The 22204-nt window shown below is 38.0% G+C and overlaps 1 long non-coding RNA gene across 2 annotated transcripts in view; it reads right to left on the reverse strand.

Moving 5' to 3' along the window:
- The window catches only part of LOC105493634 (uncharacterized), a 313017-nt gene that overhangs the window by 124498 nt on the left and 166315 nt on the right, over window positions 1-22204 (reverse strand). For both annotated transcript variants that reach the window (XR_011611053.1, XR_011611054.1), the window contains one exon: window positions 2540-3271. This is a non-coding gene — a long non-coding RNA (uncharacterized lncRNA). The remainder of the gene's footprint in view (window positions 1-2539; window positions 3272-22204) is intronic.

Below are 22204 nucleotides of genomic sequence, written 5' to 3' on the forward strand. Positions count from 1 at the left end.
TCCACCATGGAATACTATGCAGCCATAAAAAAGGATGAGTTCATGTCCTTTGTAGGGACATGGGTGAAGCTGGAAACCACCATTCTGATTCTTATTCTTTTTTAAGTGATATGATACTTCCCAGTGGAAACTAGAATTTTCTGTTAGCTTTTTATGTACTTAATGTCGATAATGTTTCAGGTGTTCTTTTGTTTGTTTTATCTTCTAACCTGTTCAGCACCCAATGATTTCTCTCAACCTGAAATTCAATCAAATTTTTGTTTATGCTTTTTACAAACATTTCTTTTCTTCCAGTTATTTATTTTTTTCCTTTCTAGGGGCACCTTTGATTTGCATGGTGTCACTTCCATTCCATCCTCTATATCACTTGTTTTCTCTTTTATATTTCTAATATTTGTATTACATTTTGATGCTTTTTGAAGGAGTTTCTTAACCTGATCTTATAGCAAACTAATTGTTCAGCCATATTGTGATACATTCATTTATGGAGTTCTTATTTCAATAGCCATATTTTCCTCACCCAATTTTTCCACTTGATTCTGCTTTTTTAATTCAATCAACAATATTCTTCTATATCTTTCTGAAAATATAAATTAGTAATGAATGCTTGACTTATTAAGGCCATGAATTTCATTGCATATGGTATAGCTTATTCACTTGGCAGTCTTTCTTAAAATTATTATTATTATGGTAAAAACACTTAACATGAGATGTACTCTCTTAACAAATCTTTAAGTGTGTAAATACAGTACTGCTGACCCTAGGTACAGTGCTGATCAGCAGATCTCCCGAACTTACTCATCTTGCATAATTGAAACTGAAACTGTATACCTGTTGATTAGTAACTTCCCGTTTCCCACTCGCACCACAACCTGGCAATCACCATTCCACTCTCTGATTCTACATGTTTGACTGTTTTAGATACCTCACATAAGTGGAATCATGCAGTATTTGTTCTTCTATGACTGGCTTACTTTATTTAGCATAACATCTTCAAGGTTCATCTATGCAGCATATTTCAGGATTTTTTTTAAGGATGAATAATATTAGCTTTATTTCTTTTTTTAAGGCTGGACAATAATTTTAAAAGGTATATGTCTATCCATACCTTTTTTGTAGTGTTTCCTGTGAGCTCATATTTCCCTGGTTGGTAATATGAAATGGGAGACAGAGTCAAACTCTCATCCCTGGTTATCATGGCTCTCTTAATATGCTTAAACAAGACGGGGGCATGCCCCAAAGTGGAAGACACTGGCGCTACAGCCTGACTCTGCCCATCATTATGTGCACAGCTCCTACTCCCTGTCCGCTACGTGAGGTTCCTCTGTTGATTTTAATTTACTAGCCCTCAAATGGGAAGTGGGGTGTGGGGTGGAGTGATAAAATACCCAATACCAGCCCCAATTTGCTGTCTACCGGTTCCTCACCACAGTGAGCACCAGCATGGCCCCGAGGTTGCTGTGGATCCTGGCTGCACTGGGATAGAACTGATGGGGATTTGGGGTTTTCTGTTGTTGTTGCTTTTCTTTTTTTTTTTTTTTTTTTTTTTGAGACGGAGTCTTGCTCTGTTGCCCAGGCTGGAGTACAGTGGCACAATCTCAGCTCACTGCAGCCTCGTCCTCCCGGGTTCAAGAGATTCTCCTGCCTCAGCCTCTGGAGTAGCTGGGATTACAGGCATGCGCCACCATGCCCAGCTAATTTTTGTATTTTTAGTAGAGATAGAGTTTCGCCATGTTGGCCAGGCTGGTCTTGAACTCCTGACCTCAGGTGATCTGCCCACCCCAGCCTCCCATAGTGCTGGGATTACAGGCGTGAGCCCCCAGGCCCGGCCAGGATTTTTGGTTTTAATGTTTGCTTTTGTTTGGCTTTCTAAAAAAAAAATCCACTAGTGGAGGGACAAGCATAGGTCTTCAAATAATGGAAGGAATAATGGAAGACTGGAAATGGGAAGAAAACCTAGCTCTCTAACTCCTTCCCTTTATCCTTAGATCCTGGTGCCTCTCCTACCACAGCTACTGTTTTCTCCCGTGTGAGGACACAAGCACTTTGTCTCCTCAGAACCATCCCAATTTTTAATGTTAAATGCTCAAATCCATACACTTTCCTGTTACTTCTATGGCATTTCTGCAATTGGGTTTGGGAGAAAGAACTAGTAGTAAGCATTTTTATATCTTTTTTTTTTTTTTTCTCTACTTTGGGTGAGTCCCTACAAAATGTATGCCATGTTCCTGAATATGAACTTGGTTCCAAATTTTCTGAATATTTTTAATTGTATCTGATATGACTTTTGTCTTTAAAAGCTTTCATTTTTTGACTTCTATGTCTTTCCTGATGTTTAGCAAATTGCTATTTAACATTTTTTGTTATCTTAAAGGTTATTGTGTTTCAAAAGAGATGTCTAAACGTTGCAGAACTTTCCCCTTAGTTCAGCTAAAACCGGCTCTTGTCACATGACCAGGAAAGGTTAGGCTTGCGGACACACAGAAGGGTGAGGAAAACGGAATGTATTGGGGGAAAAGGAAAAAGAAAAAACTCTCACCAAAGCAAGAGTCCTGCCAGCAGGTTTCCCGCCTCACAGATCGAAGCCCAGGTCGCCACACAAGAACAGGCTCCTCCCCGCTGCAAATGGCGTGAACTTCCGCCCCGTCCTACCAGCGCGCAGGAGGGCGTTATTCAGAATCAGGAAAGGGCGGGCTTCATCTGGGACCAGCTGTCCGGTTTTTCAGCCTTCAGGCTGGTTTAGGCTTGAAGGCGAGGTTTCGCCGGGAACGCTTGGATGCCTCCTGCCTCTATCATAAGCGTAAACCATAGATTTGGAGGAATGCATGACGAGTCAGAAACGCCTTCCCATTCTGGGATCCAGTTGAGATCCTCTGCTGGGCTAGGAAGAGAGGGTCTGAGAGAAACAAGATTCCTGTAGAACTTGTGGGTCCCTTGCAAAAAGAAGCTTGGTGAAGAAATGCTAAACTCCCAAACAGGACTAAAGAATGTAAGAGGGGAACCCAGATCCCTGGGAGACACAGACTTCGGAGGTGAAAGTCTGGGTGCTGTGTCAGCAAAGACTGGCCCACAGCTGCCTCACAGAGTGTCCCTTGCTCTGGTGGAGTCTGAGAGCAGCTGAGAAATCCTGGGCAGCCAAGATTGCCATGGAAATTGTCAGGGTCCTAGGTGGTCCCACAGAGTGCCTGGTGGCTTGACATGGACTGAGAGCTGCAGATTCAATTCTTTGGCACCCGAAGGGTTGTAGAAGAAATGAGGAGATTCTAGGAACCTAAAAAATAGCTTTCAGTTAGAAACATGTGACAATTAGCAACCATAATAGACTAATTACAGACAATGAAACATGAATGAGGATTACTGACAAATGTTGGTGTTTCTAGAAGACAAGCCTCGGTACAGGATCACACTCCCATCCCCCAATTCTGAGGAGAAAGACAGGGCATCCCAAATCAACTGAAACTAAGCGCTACAGTTTCAGTAGTATGAAGACTCACAATAGAATTTTTTTTTTCTGCCCGGCGCGGTGGCTCACGCCTGTAATCCCAGCACTTTGGGAGGCCGAGGCGGGCGGATCACAAGGTCAGGAGATTGAGACCACGGTGAAACGCCGTCTCTACTAAAAACACAAAAAATCAGCCGGGCGCGGTTGTGGGCCCCTGTAATCCCAGCTACTGGGGAGGCTGAGCCAGGAGAATGGCGGGAACCCGGGAATCGCGCCACTGTACTCCAGCCTGGGCGACAGAGCTAGACTCTGTCTAAAAAAAAAAAAAAAGAATTTTTTTTTCTGTTCTAGAAACTCACGTTTCTTCCATCTCATGACTTGTGGTCAGAAATGACCTTATGTGACTTCAATAGGGCATTCTCTATTAACCATGGTAAGCAATCTGCTCAGTCCCCAAAGCATCGGTTCATGTCTGCCACAAATGGGAAGCCCTTCCTTACACCTCACATAACTTCATCTTCTAATGCCTGAGTATTGCAAGTGAGCTGGTAAGAGTCTTCCCTTCACTTGAATCCTAATGTAACCATGATTAAACCATCTGCACCATGTGAAAACTCTGCTTTTATTTCTGTATAATCACCCGTGTAACTCTACTAGAGTCTTCTATAAGAACAAGTCTTATTAAAAGATATAATTCAGCACAGAATCTAAAACCACCACAGAGTGATGCCTGTCAGTTTGACAAAGCATTTAAACCCTTAGTGGGTTTAATGGCAAGCAATGGCAAATCTCTTAAGGTTTGTAGCAGTGGCTGTCAAGTTGCACATGTTTTTGCATGTAAAGGTCATTTTATTTCTACCTTAACTATTATGTAATAATTAACATTTTTGTCACTTCCTTTATTTGACATTTTGCATATACTTTACATACATTAATTCATTTAACCTTTACAAAAATCTATGAGCTAAGGACTATTAACCCCATTGACAGCTCAGGAATCTAATGGCAACGGGCTCAAGGCAACCTACCCAGGTCTACAGGTTTCCAAAGCCTATTCTTAACCATTAAGCTATTCTAGCAGCCCAGTAGGTCTTTTTTCCCCAGTGCAAACTCTCCCAACAAATTTAATTAAAAAGAAAAATATCTGGTCATTTAGGGACACCATCCATGAAAATGTATTTCTAATTCAGGAATAGGAGGCGGGGGAGGGCACTCTCTACTAACCATGGTAGGCAATCTGTTCAGTCCCCAAAGCATAAAGTTTGATTTTTCTTTTTATCTGGCGTTTATGTTCAAGGGAATATAAATGTCAGGAATCAAGCATTCCCTCTGGATGGTGGAGTAATAAATAACTTTCATGCCATTTTGCACAGATGCTGTGACTAAATTGAGATCAGGAAAGATATAGACAACTATAGCAGCAAACTGATGAGGAATCTATTTTTAAAAGCAACTGTTAAATTAGAAAGATGTTTCAAAAAAAAAAAAAGCTCAGAAGGAAATAATTTGGGCACAATTCTAAGAAATTCAAAGGAGATTCAAAGCTAGAATGAATGAACAATCCACTCAGCCCAAAAAGGGCTGAGATAATCATTTCCCAGTTCTAAATATAATTCTGAATATTTTTGAGACATGAGGCAAAGGAAAATTTTATACCTTGGAAGGCTTAAAGTATTAATGGGAATAATGGTAAATATTTCTGAAATAGTAAAAACCTTGTGCTCTAAATAAAATATAAAGGGGAGTATCACGTCTCTGTCTTTTGGGAAACATCTAAAACCAACATATAAATATTCATCATAAGTTGACTCGATTTAATTCCTTTAGCAAAAATTTCGAACCACTCCAGCTCAGTGATACCTTTCTTGGATATTTTTCCTAAGGAATAATACAAAAATGTCAATAACAACAAATATTCAGTGAAGCATTACTTTGTAGTAGCAATATATTAGAAATAAAACCAGAAAAGGAAACTAATAATATAAAGAAAACAATTATTATTCAGGTATAATATGGGTACTTTACTTATGTTATTGTGTTTAATAGTGATAATCGAGATATACTTTTCCTAATGAGCAAATAAGTGCAAAGTAGTTAGGTTACCAAAGATTAAACAGTTGGTTAATAAAGGAACAAAGCATAATCTAAACAACATCTAATAAATGGTTGGTTAATTATATACACCAATTTAGTATTTTTTTCATAAAGTCGTTAAAACTAATAGTTTTGAAGACCATAGAACAGAATGCTTAAGATGTAATATTTAGTTGAATATATACACACACACATGTAAATGTCTCTGTGCTATAATTAAATATGTACAAATAGACAATGCATAGAACATGAAGACAGATGATATTTGTTATGGTAGTGGCATTGTGAATGGCTTTCCTTAATTATAAAATTCCCACTGTTCATTCATTATTCAAGAAATACTTATTGAGAGCCTACATCAATGAACAAAAAGTCCCTGTCCTTGTGGTGATTATTTTATAGTAAGTGAGACAAATAATAAATGAATTAATAAATTAATATACTACATGAAATCAATTAATGATAAATTCTATAAAGAAAAAAATGAAGGAGAGTGAAAGGATAAAAAGGTATAGGGTGTATATTTAGAAACCTTGGTCAAAGAAGGTCTTCCTGAAAATATATTTGCATAGTAAAGTAAGACTGAGTAAGCCACACAGATATATGGAAAAGCATCACAGGCAGGAGAAATAGCATGTGCAAAGGCCCTGGGGCTGAAATGGGATGCCAGAGAGACAGTATAAAGATGGGGCAAGTTCATGTAGAAAGTGAAAACGGTAAGAAAAAGGGTCACAAAATATGCCTATACTCTAATAATTATGTTTAGAAGCACAGAAAAAAAGACAGTAAAATTAAAACTACAATATGTTGGTGACGAGATATCTTGGCGTAATGTGATTTTTAAGAGTATTAATTCCTAAACGAGATTGTCTGGGTTCAGATCTCAGTTTTGTAACCTCGGGGAATTTGCATAGGCTTTCTGTGCCTCATCTGTAAAGCAAGGATAATAATCATAGTACCTTTAGCGTTGTTGAGAGGTATGGAAGGCAGAGTAAGATTCCCATAATGTCCATATCCTAATCCCTGGAACCCATATGTTACCTTACATAGGAAAGGAGATTTAAGTTTGCAGATGGAATTAAGGTTGCTAATCCGCTAACCTTAAAATAGAAAAATTATCTGAGGTTATTTAGCTGGGCCCAATATAATCAAAAGGATCCTTAAAAGTGAAAGAAGGAGAGAGAAAGGGGGAGTCAGAGAAAAAGAGGTGATCACAGAAGCAGTGTCTGGCTTTGGGTATGGAGAGAGGAGCCATGAGCCAAGAACCGTGGGCGGCCTCTTGAAGGTGAACAAGGTAAGGAAATATTCTTTCCTGGGGCCTCCAGTAGGAAAACAAAAAATGTAGTCGTGCTGACACCTTGATTTTAGCCCAGTGAGACCACGTTGGGCTTCTGAACTACAGAATTGTAAGATGATAAAGATGTGTTGTTGCAATCCACTAAATTTGTGGTAATTTATAGCAGAGCAGTAACAGAAAAGTAAAACAAGAAAATTAAGTGAGTTTTTGTGAGCAAAATAGTTAGAATCATTCCTGGTGCATGGTGAGCATTCTATAAGCTGTTATAATATTCAGATGGTGTTTTCTACCATGTTTTCCAATAAACAATAAATATTTATTTGTTAAATTAAAAAAAATAAAAGGGGAAAGATTACTTAAAAGGGGAAGACTTTATCATTAGTGTTACTAACTAATACATGAAAGATGAATTTTAATTGCAGAAGATCTAAATTAATCAAAATATAAAATAAAAATGAAACAGAAAAAAACCTGTTCCCTATATTAAAAATACCTTTTGTTTTTAAGATATGTTCTTCAGTTGCTAACAAAATACTGACAAGTGGCTGGGACTGGAGTAGATTAAAAGAGGTTTTATTTTGGATGTGTGATTTATAGACTATGAGGAAAACCGTGAATCCATTTAGAATCCAGATGTAGGTCAGTAATCTGAAGCATGAAGTCCAATAAGTTCCTTTACAGACAAGAATCATAAAAGCTTGGAATTTCACTCCTAGTAAAAGCCTCTAGGAATTTGTGAATTTCGTTTTCATTCCAACAGGAAAGTGACAAATCAAACTGTAGCAAGTCAACCGAGAGCACCCCCTCCCTTAATTCTTGGCTCCATCAGGTCTTCAGGGTACTCAAAAATTTCAGTTCCATCCAAACACTTAGCAAGCATCTCCCATATGTATGGCCAGATCCTGTGTTAAGTAACATTGAATTTAAATACAGTCAGTATATAATCTGTAACTTTTATGGTCAAAAAAACAGTCTCACTATTTTTAAAAATTGGAACATTTACTACTCACGCTCATTTTTTTATTCAAAAATATTTATTGAATGTCCTTCTGAACATATTAAGATATGAAATACTTTCAAATAAACTACAAGGTTTCTCAAATAGTTTGTAGAAAGGGAACAGGAAACTTTGTAGCTTTTCTACTTTACTACTTTGGAATCACTTTTGGCTATCTAATTATTTAGATGTTTGGCAAAAAAGTCAGAATATTTATAATTCCATGAGAATTATGTAACAAGATGTTTGTCAAGATGTTAGATTTTAAAGGAGCACATTTGCTTTCTTAATTTAATTTGTTTTTATTAAAATAATGCACAAAAAAGCAAATACCTGCCGCTTTCTCAATTCCAGCTCCCCAGAATCAGCCACCGTCGATATGTCTGTCTGTTTCTTCTGGTGTTTACTTCCATATTTCTAAATCGTTTATTTATATTTTTCCTTTATGATTTTAAAAATTTAATTGAGAGCTATTAATTTGTAGTATGTAAGATGAGAATCTAACTCTCACAACCATGCCCCTCACCCTCTTACACACAAATAAATGTGTAAACTCACTTTTTCCTAGTCTTCTAAAATTACTCTATCACCCTTTTTGGTTTAATCAATGTTTACTGTTCACATTTTATCAATATGTAGGAATAATGCAGAGTAAATCAATACAGTGTATTGTAGCTTAATTTTCTTTCTTCTATACCATCTTGCTCTCTAGAATTAATAATTTCCTCATTTAGTCAAATTGTTTGGTTTACTACACAACTGTCACTCCTTCCCCAACTCTGACAAAGCTGAGTTCCAGCACAACTGAAAACCCATCAGTTTTGCTTTTTACATTTTTTTCTTGCAAACATCCCTGCTGGAGCCTTCTTTCCTCATGCTCTGAGCAGGACCAGTTGCTCTGGAGGTCTGCCACAGCACATTTGTCCTAGGCTTTTCTTTCCGTTATCCTGGAAATTGTCTTTATCTTGTTTCTATGTTAAAATCTCTATTTCCAAGACACCTTGACTTCTTCTCTTGGAAGATGTCATAACTTTAGGGAAGCACAGTCTTCAGGAGCTTCTTGAGAAGGATCCTTGGGACCTAAAATTGTTAAGAACTTGCAGGTCCAAAAACATCTTTCTACCCTCATGTTTGATTGCTAATTTGGCGTGATATAAAATTCTGATTTATAAATCCAGTGTCTTCTAGCTTCCTATATTGCTTGCTAAAGTCTAATCTTACTCTGATTCCCAATCATTTGTATGTAATGACCCCTCCCTCTATCCCTCTGTCCCTCCAACCCAGACCCCTGGAGGTTTTTAGATTTTTCCTTTATTTCAGGTGTCCTAAAATTTTTATGGTGATATGCCTTGTTTTAGTTTTAGTTTGTGTTTTTCATCTCCATTTTTCTGGTCAATCTTTCAGCCTTTTCTCTGAAACTTAATTCCCATAGTTCTGGGAAATATTTTTAGAAAAGATCCTCAATAATATTTTTTCTTGATTTCTTCTGGTCCCTCTCTTTGGAACTTCTGTTAACTTCTATTATCATATCTTTTGGCACTCTTCAAATGATCCTTAATTTTCTTGTCTTTTCTCATCACTTTTGGGAGATATATTTTGAAATATTTTCTCAACTTTATTTTTCAAGCTGTCCCTAAATTTTTAGTTTCTGCTATCACTTTTTAATATCTAAGATCTTTCTTTTTAAATCAATCTATTCTTTTTTATTCGCATTTTGTGTTTCTGAGCATATTTAAAAGCTTCATCACTTTTCTTTTTTTCTGTTTGTTCAGTGCATGGTTACAGTCTTTCCTCAAACATTTGATGATTTGTGGATACCTCATTGGGAATTAAGTAGCTCTGTGTGGGACTTACTAACTGATAGGCTTCACTGCAAGATGGTCAGGTATGGACACAGTTGTCTTTTTGAGGGACCATAAAAGTAGTCTCCATAGCACTTCTTCTTTGTGCAAGTTTTGCTTCCCAAATGAAAATCTTCCAGGTTCATTGCTTAGGATAAAGAAAATGGTTTTACAAGTTTCATGGTTAGTGTTCAGGAAGCTGAGTGGGGTTAGGTTGGAGATCTCATTTCCAATATGCATATTTACATTTAACATTCTCTGTTTCCAATAAAGGGACTCCTCTAACTTACCTGCAGTTGTGTGCAGCTTCTCCAATTTGAGAACCTGTGTGCTTTTATCTAGAGAGAATGTGTTTACTAGCTTGTGTTTCCTATCTACAGAATGTGATTCATTCTCTCCAGAGTGAACCTCAAATCCCTGGCCAGAGTATGGGGGAACTGTGGCCCTAGGGAAGAAGATCTGGGGATTTAATCACTAATATTTATAAATATTTTCAACCTATCCATCTTTTTAAGCCCCATCCTGAGCCTCCTACTTTTCCAGATACCCATGGTCCCAAATTCCTGTGCCTTCCTCAAGTTCTGCAGCATCAATCAGTTTGCTTTCATTGGCTTTTCATACTACAGGCTTGGATCTCTGATCTTTCAGGCCACTTAAGTCAGTTACTTTTAGTTCTTCCAAGTTTCTACCTCCAAATTTAAAAAAATTATTTGTCTGTTCCAAGTTTATGCCTTTATGTCCTTGTTAATTTATGCCTCCTAAAATTTCTTTTATTGTCATTCTAGTGAGACTTGGGGGAGGAAAGAGAAGAAAACATGTGTGTTTATTCTGCCATGTTTATCTGAAACAATCTCTTTTATTTTATAAAATAATTCAATATTCTTTATTATTTTCATAATAATATTTAGAGATTTTGTAAATATGAAACATTTTATTAAGTAACTACATTGTGATTGCAAGTAGAGGCATCCTTAGACGCCCGTATTTTTCATTTTCAATATGTGGTAGTTAAAAGCATAAAAACTGGAAATTAACAAACATAGAATGGAATTATGGTATAGCCACTTACTGTTTGTGTTATGTTAGGCAAATTATTTAACTTCTGTAGCTTTTTGCTTCATTTTCTATAAACTGGGACTAATAATGACACCTATCACATAGTAAAGATTAACTGAGATAATTCATGGAAACCTTCCAGAACATAGTAAGATGCCAGATGATAATTTTAACGTCCTATAACAACTTTCTGCTTTTACAGGGCAAAGATACAAACTCTTTCTTCTTTTTCTTTCTTTTTTTTTTCCAGGTTTATTGAAAATATTACAACATTTCAGAAAGATTCAAACAGTTCCATGTGGCGAATAGTCCAATCTCCAGGTCACTTGCCTACAGTTGGGATGAATTTCCCAAAGTCCAAAAGCTTCAGCATTTCTCCAGTGTCAAGATCTATTTCAGCGATCTCCTGATCCAAGGCTGAGACCTCAGGAGCATGATTATCTCTCCTTTCTCTCTTCTCCTCCTGCATCTTGATGGAAATACCTTTTACTGGGCCCCTATGAATCGGCTTCTTCAGATGCATGACTCAGCCTGCTATCTTGTTGTAGAGCTTCTTGCTGAGGATAATGACAGTCTCCACCCACATGCTTGTTCATGTGGAAATCATTACCCAGGTGCATGTAATACTTTTCTATGATGAAAAGTATTCTTCATAGTTTTGGTGTGAAGGCTGCCCATGTTGGCAGGTCCTTGGTAAAAGAGGCCAAACTCTTTATACTCAAAAATTTACTTTGTTCATCTTACAGCCTTTTACTTCTAAATATAGTTTCATCAGTAACATTCTTACAATTATATTCATTTATTATTAACCCTCATTTTGAACAGCAAATTCACTTTACTAGCATACTGAGGCAATCAATGACATAATTTTGCAGTGATTAAATAGAGGATGGGATTTTGCAGTGATTAAATAGAGGATGAGAAGAACATTAAGAGGGGAAAGAACAAATTGGTAAATTTTAACCTTAGGAGGTAGAATGCTCAGCAAGGGGCCTGGGATACATAGCTTTCAGGGTTCAGTTATGAATTCAATTATGCACCTCATAATTCTTCATCTAAATCATTAGCTTACAGTTTCAATTGTCATCAGACACAGCAGGCATTTGGAACTTAGGTGTTTTGGAGAGAAGAGTAGACATGATCTTGCCATTTGGCCAGCATCAGAATCCCTTCCTTTACTTAGGAAATTCCCAAGGCATAAGACAGAACCTATTTCTTGTTGTAGAAGCTGATATTCCCTGATACTGTTATACTTTACCCAGGCTGGCTTGCAAGTAAGGCAAAGGCCCATGTCCTAGGCTCTGCCAAATAGACACACACACTCCGGTCTTTGAATTGAGCAATAAGGATGAAAAACTAAGCAAAACGAAATACCACAAACAACTGTTGCTGGTGGCAACAATAGTCAGGATGACCAAGTCTTAAAGTTTCAGTGGCAACCATGCCAGTGCTAGTACCCAGCACCCAGTGTCTGGCAGTGTAGACAGGACCAGCTGCAGCATTTCATGCTCTGTGGAAGCAGCGATGTTGTCCTTACAAGAATGGATGGATAATGTGACTAGCCAGGGCATTTCTCCTGGCTGTACAGCTTCAAGCTAGCGCTCCGTCATTACTACTGATTCCATCCGCTTCACAGCGTCCTTTCCCCACCACCATTTCTGATTTATTAACTGTTAGATTTGGAAACTGATCACATGAAACTGCAAAATAGCAAGTGTCTAAAATTTTTACATAAAACATGAATTACCTCTAGTTCCAAACTCATGAATTTATTAGTGTCCCTTTCAATCAAATATAAAAATAAATTACTTTTAGGAAAGAAAGCAGCTGCCATATTCCATTCTCAGAACTCATCATTTAATTATCTTGGTCATAAATATTTCCAAGATGAGAATTTATATGTTTCCCTCCCATAGTTTCTGATGATCAAAAACCCTTTGTGTTCTTTATTGAAAGGGTCTGGTCTTGCGGCTGTTGGTTTGTCCCATCCAACGTTCATCATCTTCAGCTTTGCTTCTAAAGACATTTCCTCTTGTTCACTAAAAGCTGCTGCTTCTGAACACAGTTCTGGAATGATAAAACAGTCTCTAGACTTCCTTGATCCTAATGTGATGGATATGACTAAGGCTTCCTTTGTTGTAGGACTGCCTGTGGCAAATCAAACTTAATGGTCTTTATAAACTTCACCGGAAAGTCTCCATTTCTTCTTCAGTTGGTTGCTTCTCAGTTCTATGACTGCAACATTTTTCTCCATTACTAGGGAAATTCACCCGTGTTTTTATAAATTTATTTGCATCTTCTTCAGGTTTTAGTGAAGTTGAAACAACTTAACCAACATGAGCTATTTTTACTAAGAAGATTAATGGGAACAATGGCTTCAGAAAGCATTATTATAAGGAAGTTACCTCTGCAGTTCTCACCTCCTAATGCAACAATACTGTCCCACCATTAGAAAGTATAAACAGAAATTGAAATTGTATGGTAAGAGAAGTACTGTGAATGAACTCTGGTCACCCCTGCTCACTGCATTTTCTCTGGCTTCTCCTCTCTTACCATCCCATCGCCATTTTCCTCACCACGTCCTCTTTATCAGCCTCACTAACTCTCTTAAATACAGTTCGTTGCTCACATCAACCAGAGTTGGTCTCAGTGTAGCACTATGAACCCTTATTGATATGATGGAGATGATGAAAGAACTGGAACTAAACTACCAGCTTCTTACAAAAAAATTTTACTTCCAAAAATGACTTGCTCAATATTTTTCACAGAACAAATATGTTTCCAAATTAAATGAAGCTTGGTTTCCAGTTTCATAAGAACAATCTTTCCTACTTTCAGGACCTTCTAATGTGATCTCCTCATTAGATATGTGAAAACACCCCTTTTCTGAAAGGACTAACTCTATCATAAGTGTACTTTGCTTTTTAACATCAATTTATTATTTCATTATTCTAGATTTATGTGAACACAACACAGTGAACTATTTGAATGGACATTATAATGCAATACTAAGATAAATATTAACAAGATACAAGTAAAACATTTAATCCACTGCCTGACATACAGGCAGTACCTACTATCTTTTAGATTTCTTATCATAAACATACATGTAAAGTGCTATGCAACTACCCTTAATGGTCATATCAAGTTCTTAGGGGAAAAACTAAATTCTTCTCATCATTTAAGTCTCAGAATTGTTGTCTCTTTTACCAGAAAGCCTTCCCTGATCTTCTCAGGCTGGATTAGGCACCCATACTTCGTGTTTCTATAACCTTGTACATAGGTCTTTCTTTGCACATAACCAAAAGATATTACAGTCATGTATTATGTACCTGGTTTCCCCATGAGGCTGTGAACATCTTAATAGCATACAGTGCCTAGTGCACAGGCAGCGCTCAGTAACATTTTGATGGATGATTGAATGCACTCCAGAATAGAAACAGAAGGGAGCTTATTGCATCCAGGGAGTTGCACATGGTTCTACTGACTGTGGCATTAATTTCAGAGAGTGTAGATGGTGTTCACCATACATGGATGGTGACATAAACTATGCAAAAGAGCTTGGGTTTTATCCTGAGGCCAGCGATCTCTTTTCCAAAAGGAAGGGATAATGATCACATTGGTGTTTTTGAAAATTCATTCCAGGTTGCAGTACAGAGAAGAGATGAAAGGAGACAGGACTCTGGGAGGGGCTGGAAAGTTGCTTTAGTATCTCATTCTCAAGAAGGACACTGGAGCCAAAACGATAAAATCATCAATGGAAAGAGATTAATTACAGAGATATTGAATAGGTAAATTTGACAGAACTTGATGACCCATTAAATATTGAGGGAAGAGGAATCAAGGATGTCTCTAAGTTTAAAGTTTGGTAAACTGAGTGAATAGCACAGAGAGAAGAGAGCAGGTAGCCTTAGGAGGGAAGGTTGCTATTTTAGAACCATCATGTTTGGGAGGCCTCAGGAACATGTGAGTAACCAAGTCCAGTAATTGGTTATCTAGGTTTGCAAATCAAAAGACAATGTTAGGATAGGGGTGTCAAATTAAATTCTAAAATCTGTTCAAGTAATATACAGGCTGAAAGTTATGATACTCTGTAGAATACCAGGAAATATAAAAAATAAGCCTACCGATAATAAAGTGTTTAAAAATTAAATAGATACTAGCTTATATGATATTAAACAAGTAGCACCAGACAGAAACAATTTTAAAATACATACGTGGGAGAAAAATGTATTATTCTACCCATCAGCTTATTTTTTTTCATGAAATCTAGGGAAAGTTCAACATTGCTTTATCTTAACAACCACTGTACACTACATAAGTTCATATAAGACCACTATACTAAAAGTACTGGAATGCGAATGTTGACAAGCTCACTTTAATTTTTTAATAAAAAACCTTATTTCTAAAGTAAATAGATGTTAAGAGTGCCTGTCTATGTTTCCAAATGGCTGAAGGTAACAACTTACTTTATATGCACCCCAAAATCATCTTCACTAGTTTTATTTCAGTGGTCAATATTTAGTAATTTTAAAAGCATCCAACCCAACTAATAGTTCTTTTTTGAACTCTGGTTTCACGATTATTTCAAAAGGAAAGGATGCTAAAAGCATTTTCTTCCTCATAGCCACGCTTTGCATGCCACTTATGAAAAGAACCACTATTAAGACTATATGTGAGCTGAAGGCAACATCACTGTCTCATGTATAGTAGTGGACATACACCCTTGCCAGTTATTGAAACTTGTCAAAAGATATGCTTTAAAAAATCCACTAAGTCATATATTTAACATGCATACAAATTAACTGGGGTGCTTGACCAGTTCCCTTCCTTGTGCTGTATTTCATATAAACATGGAGTTCTGGATGCATCATGATGCCTCAGAAGGCTCTGTAGTGAACATGCATCCCCACTGGCCTATAAAAGAACAGGCTCTTCTCATTGTTAGCTGAGATTTGCAAAGCAATGCTCTTGAAACCAAAGTAATCTTATTTTGCTGTCCTTAACGATTGGGCCCAAAATCACAGGCCTATGCCAAGGGCAAGGGCAGCCTGTTAGGGATGCTTTGTGACAGATGGAAAACAACCCCCAAATCAGAGCAATATCTGCCCTAAAATGTAAAAGGCCAAGTATCAAATGGAGAAAATTCAAATACAAGTAAGATTCTAACCAAGTTACTAAAAAGTCTAACTTAGACCGAAGCATAAACATGGAGCAGATTCTTGGGGCAAAATTAATTTCATTTGAATAGCCCAGGATATGGAAGACTCTTAACTCTACTTGCTGGTTCCAGCAACTAGTCTTTCTTATTGGAAGAGTTTGCTCTTCATATCTTGTGAAATGCAAACCCACTGAGGTGCCTGCTTGTACTTGCACCTAAACTTAGCCCTCCGTGTTCTTTCACTCTTAGGACAATGTCATGCAATTAGAAAACTCTGGCCTGGAACAATTTGTATGTTCACTGGGCAAGTCTGTTCACTGGGCACTTCTAAGAGGAGAATTGAACTGGATGGTCTTTATATGACTCTATTTGATGAGGCAGCAGATTCAGATCTGCTTCCTGTCTGAAGAGTGGGGTGTAGTAGGTAGAATATTGCCCACCCCTACAGACCCGAAAGTTGTCCACTGCCTAATTCCTCAAATCTATGAATGTCTTACCATATATTGCAAAAGGGACTTAGCAAAGGCAATTAAGTTAAGGATCAAGGATCTTGAGATAGGGAGGTTATCCTGGACTATCTGGGTGGGCCTAATATAATCACAAGGGTCTTTATAAGAGGGAGACAGGAGGATCAGAGTCAGAGGAGAAGATGAATCAGCAGAGATTGGTGTGGTGTGACCACAATCCAAAGAAGCTGGCAGTCTCTAGAAGCTGCAAAAGTCTAAGAATGGATTTTCCTCTGGAGCCTCTGGAAGGAAGACACCTTGATTTTAGTCCTGAAAGGGAGGCCTATTTCTAACTTCTGACCTTCAGAAATGTAAAATAATAGATTTGTGCTGTGTTCAGTCACTAAATATGTGGTACATTTGTGCAATAATTTGGGAAAAGGGTGGAAAAGACTTCTGTCTGGGCAGAAAGTAAGAATCTATTTCAAAAAGGTGATGCTCTAGAAAAGCAATTGGTATTTTTTGGGAGAGGCAGGAATGAGACGTTGTTCTATGTAAACTGGCGTGGAGCAGAGAAGAAAAATCAAGCAATGCTTCATACTAGCTGAGTTTTGTTAACAACGATGGTCTCCTCTTGCAATGATACTAAATAATACTTTTAAACTTCTATAAATGTACACTTTCCTTTATATTCAAAGATGATAATCAAGGATGGAAGTACTCTGCTTAAGTATCACCCCATACACATACAAATGCCATATCACCAAACGTATTATTATTCATTCTTTCTTGTATTCATTTATTCCACAAATATCTGTTGAGCACCTGTATGTACACTATGCTAGGTACAGAAGAATAGAATGATAAAATAATCATAATGATAATAGCTTCATCATTCTTACAAACTAGTGCAGAAGACAGTTGTTAAAAGCATTAGGAAAAGGAAGGAAAAGGTTTTTTGGAGCTGTCTCTCTAGACACACACACACACACACACCCCACACATTACCAAGGACACACATTACTTGGTTACACATTACCAAGGACACACAACTCAGAAAGAACTAAAATTAATTTACATTTTGTTTTCATTATTTCCAGTCTTTTGTTTATGAATAAGTGTATGTGTGCATATATCGTATATAATATATATTATTTTTCATATACAGATATATATATATATATATATATAGTGGAAAAGGATAAGTGCAGCTAATAGAATGAGGGATCAAAGAAGGCCTTCTTAAATGTTGCTGTTTACCCATACTGAGGGTAACACTTAAGCTGAATCCTGCAAGATGAGTACAAACTAGCAAAATAAAAGGGGGGAGAAAGAGGAAGGAGTGTTCTAGATACAGAGAATAGCACAAGCAAAAGTCCCAAGACACAGGGAACATGGAGCCTTAAATGGAAATAAGAGGAAATAAGAGTAGAACAGAATGCTGGAGCGCAGAATGCTGAGGGCGAGAGGAGTGCAAGGAAGAGGTAGGAAAGTAATGGGTAGTGGAGGTCTCAAATAAGACAAGGTAACAATTAAGACTTAATTCCAGGGCAATGAGAAACCACAAAAGGCTTCAGCTAGAGAAGGATCATGATCAGGTTTATGTTGTTAAAACCTGAGTGAGATTGTCATGTAGAGACTGGAATGCAGGCATGTTCAGTATATGAAGGGTAAAAAGAGAAGGCAGATGGTGATCATCAAATCCAAGGATCCAGGGGCTTGTTATCAAGTCCCAGCTCTCCTGCTAAAAAAGGATAATGGCTATCATTTATTGAGAAGTCACTGAGTGCCAGGCACTGCTTCAAGTATTTTACCTATAATAAGTTATTTTCTCCTTCAGAAACTCCACAAGTCAGGAATCATTTCTGTCTCCATTTTTTTAAAAAAAGAAAACTGAGACACAGAAAGGTTATGTACCTTGCTCCAAATCACTTGGGTAGTCAGTTACAGAGCTAGGATTTTAACCCAGGCAGCCTAGTTTCAGAGACTGTCCTCTAAACCACAGTACTACACTGCCTCTCATGCTCTACTGCATACCTCAGGGAAGTCATAAAACACAGTGTTTCCCCCTGCCAGGTGGAGGAAACAAGGAGGTTGAGCTGAATCAACACTTATTTCAAATCCTTCTGATTCCAATACCATGACTTTGCCTGGAAAACCAAGATTCTGAATAATTTTTTTAAATTTTTTTTTAGAGACATGGTCTCACTCTGTTGCCCATCCTGAAGGGCAGTGACAAAAATCATAGCTCATTGCAGCCTCAAACTCCTGGGCTTAATTGATCCTTCTGCCTCAGTCTCCCAAGTAGATGGGACTACAGGTGCACACCACCATGCCCAACTGAGTTTGTTGGTTTTTTCATATTTTTTTACAGATGGGCTCTTCCTATGTTGCCCAGATTTGCAGATTTCTTTACTCAGTGGGAATGTTTGGGGCCTGAGAGAAGTAACCACAACCCTAGACTATGGCTGGACTGAGAAGCCAGCTCAGAGTCACTAGAGACACAAGTAGATATCTACACCTTATATGCTTTTCTTTCTGGTTTCAAGACCTGCTATATTACACCCTTCCCACCCTACCCCTATTCCCAAGACAGTTGACTACACAGCACAGCCATCCTCCAAGACTCCAGTCTCCACCTTGATGAAACCAACATGTACATTAATTATGGTTACTTCTGAGCTGTAGAACCATGATAACTTTTGTTTTATATATATATATATATATATATATATATATATATATATATATATATCTTCATTTTCTTTTTAGACTTTTACATAAGGAACATGTGTTAGTTACTTAATTGAAAAAAAATTTAAATGTATTCTTACCAGGCATCTAAATTCTTTGGCACTCTGCTCAGCAGTTAGTTTCTGAAGATTCAATACAATAATTATATTTTTAATCTGTCTCCACAAAGTAACATTTAATTTACAAAAGAGTCAAAATAGGCCATGCTATGTGTCTTATAAGTAAGAAATAAAAACATTTACAGAATCTTAGAGTTGAAAAGCTCTCCAGCGTCATGTAGTCCAGTGATTTTTAAACTGTGCGTCTGTAAATCTTAGAGCTCTGTACTCTAAGATTTCTTACTCATATCAGAGTCTGAGGTGCCCTCCTCCAAGAAGTGACTCAGGGATCCGGATCTCTCCATTTTGAGACATCATCACCATCAACACAAGCATTCATGATTCCCTTGAAAAAAAGATGGTGAGGGGGCTTCCCTGAGCCTAGAAAAGGAACAAAGACCATTGGCCAGAGCTCAGTCACAAGATCTCAACCGAACTGCAAGAAAGGCTGGTATATATTGTCTTTCAGAATGCCCAGGAAAGGAAATTGACACAACTGGTGAACAATTGATGAGTATATAGTGTGGTCTCTACCACACCAACCCAGCTAATCACCTTGCATTTACTGTTACCGCTACATGGAACATTGTTCCCATATCTTTTTGCCTAACTGAATCCTTATCTTTCAAATTTAAGCTCAGTTTTAATCTCCTTTAAGAGATCTTCTCTAATCACCTTAACCAAAGTAGCCCAATATAGCAGAGACTGCCCATTACCTCTCATTATTGTTTCCCCCTTCTAGATTTGGCTAAGAGAAACTTTATGTATAGCTGAGCATGTAGTTGTGCAGCTAAAAACCTACACTTCCCATTCTTCTCTGCAGCCAGTTTTGGCCATGTGGAAAAGTTTTGGCTAATGAGATGTAAGTGTTAGGCAAAAAACTTCTCGAAAGTTTCTATAAGAAAATGGAGTGTCTCAGCTTTCCTTCACCGCTTCCTCCCCTCTACGGCCTGTGTGGATGGAGCCTGTATTGATCCCAGCAGCCATCTCGGACTAAGAAGCGACATTCTGAATAGGGCAGAGGATCCATTAGAGTGAACTTGTGTCTCTGCTGATTTTGTGGTGCCACTAGAGCTGACCTGGTCTTCTTATCTCAGGATTTCTTGCACGAAAGAGAGAAATTAACTTCTATCTTGTTTAAGACACTACTATTGTCTGTAAACTACTGCTTCAGTACAACCTTCTAATTATGCAGATAAGGAAACTGAGACCTTATGGTTCTGTGGCCATACAAATGGAAGTCCAGGACAGAATTAGTCCTCTGACTTCAGGTTTAGTACTCTTTACACATCAACAGTCTTTGCGTGAAGATTTCAGGAAAAACAGAAAACAACCAAACACGCTAAATCGCTATCACATTTCTGTGAAGCACAGAAGTGAAAGAGGTAATCCCTGCCTTTGTCATGTCAGAAGGATAAAATAATTTTGATACAACATGGTAATATAATAGTAGTCATGTGTACACATGCAAGGTAGCACAGAAAATCGAGGAAAAGGGATTGTTTCATTCCACCTTTCACTATCAACAACGCAAGAAGTAAATAAGAGTTGGGCCTTGAAGGATAAGTAGGAGTCTTCCAGGTATAAAGATAGAAGGTAGGGAGTGAGAGGTGTATTGCAGGCAGATGAAACCAGAGTACAGAGGCATGAAAAAACATAGAATATATACGGACTGATCAGAGGGGAAAGAGCAGAAAAGTGACAGAGCAGAAACATGACAGATGAGTCTAGAAATTTAGGCTACAGGCAGACTCTAAAGGTCCTTGTATACAAACTCTGGACTAGATCAAGGAAAGTTCATAATATGAAAGTGACTCTAGTGGGGTTTTATTGATTTTAGAGAGCTATTTCCCCTTCCTAAAAGATGCCTAATTTCTTTTATTGGGATTGACTCTTCCACAATATAAATAGTCTGATGAGACCCACTGAGGGGATCCACTTGCCCTCGTACCTAGGGAGCCATGTGACCCAAGTTCAGCTAACCACATGCTCCTGACTTCAACCTTGAATCTGAGCAGAAAAACAGAGACCACAAACAGCTGTCACTCCAGTCATCAGCAGGTCAGGGGCTTCCCCATAACCCTCTGTCATGTAAGTGTTTTGTGGCCTCCTCCATCCAACCTCAACCCAGCCAGCCCCCAGGGTGATTTGGTTCTTATCCTTTGTTCTAGAAGGAAATGTCTGTCTCCTGTGCTTTCTGTAAGAAGCAGTTTTCCTAAACTCTCCTAGCCTTGTGTCCCACCTTTCCTGTTACCATAGAGGTGAATTAACTGGTTGGTCTTACCTTTCTGATGCAGTAGGGCTAAATTATTAATAGTCCTCAGCATAAAGAGTATAGTCTCTTTCTTCTTCTTCCTCTATCCAGACTGGGGAAAGAGTGTCAACCCACATATCCCTTCAGTTATTGTTCCAGGATGGAATTTGGGGAGGAAGAGGTTAGCACACTAATTTTGACTCTTTCACTAATCTGCATCCAGCATCCTCACTTTTGTCATTAAACGTTTACTGAGTTTTTATCCTATTCCTCAATTGGTTCAGAGGTTAATCAGCAAAGATGGGGCTAATTCCTAGGCTCCCTAAAGGACCCCAACAACCTGTGTTAGCACAGTTAACCTACAGGGTAATCCAATTGGGAAAGCATTATCAATGTCCCTATAAACAACCGGAAACTCTGCCCAGGCAACAGAACCAAGGCCTGAACTCTTATTTCCTAGCTCAAGATTCTATACTTTTTTCTTAAAAAAAGATCATCCAACTGGCTTTGTGACCCCCTCCAGTTACCGTTCCAAAATTCTGTTTTACAAATTCACAGGGGTTGGTGATCATTTTATCTTTTCAAGACAGGAAATTCATGTTTCCCATAAGGAGTGATGTAGGCCTGACCCAGATAAAACCAAGTGGGCTGTCTCTGGATCTTATGTTCCCCTAGATTCACAGAGCCAGGAGCAAATGCCGAGAAGGAAGTGTGTCTTAGCACAGGGTATAGTGGATTCCTGAATCCTCCTTAATTAAAAGGGG

Source organism: Macaca nemestrina, chromosome 12 (genome assembly GCF_043159975.1).
Source record: "Macaca nemestrina isolate mMacNem1 chromosome 12, mMacNem.hap1, whole genome shotgun sequence".
In the NCBI taxonomy this organism is placed as follows: Eukaryota; Metazoa; Chordata; class Mammalia; order Primates; family Cercopithecidae; genus Macaca; species Macaca nemestrina.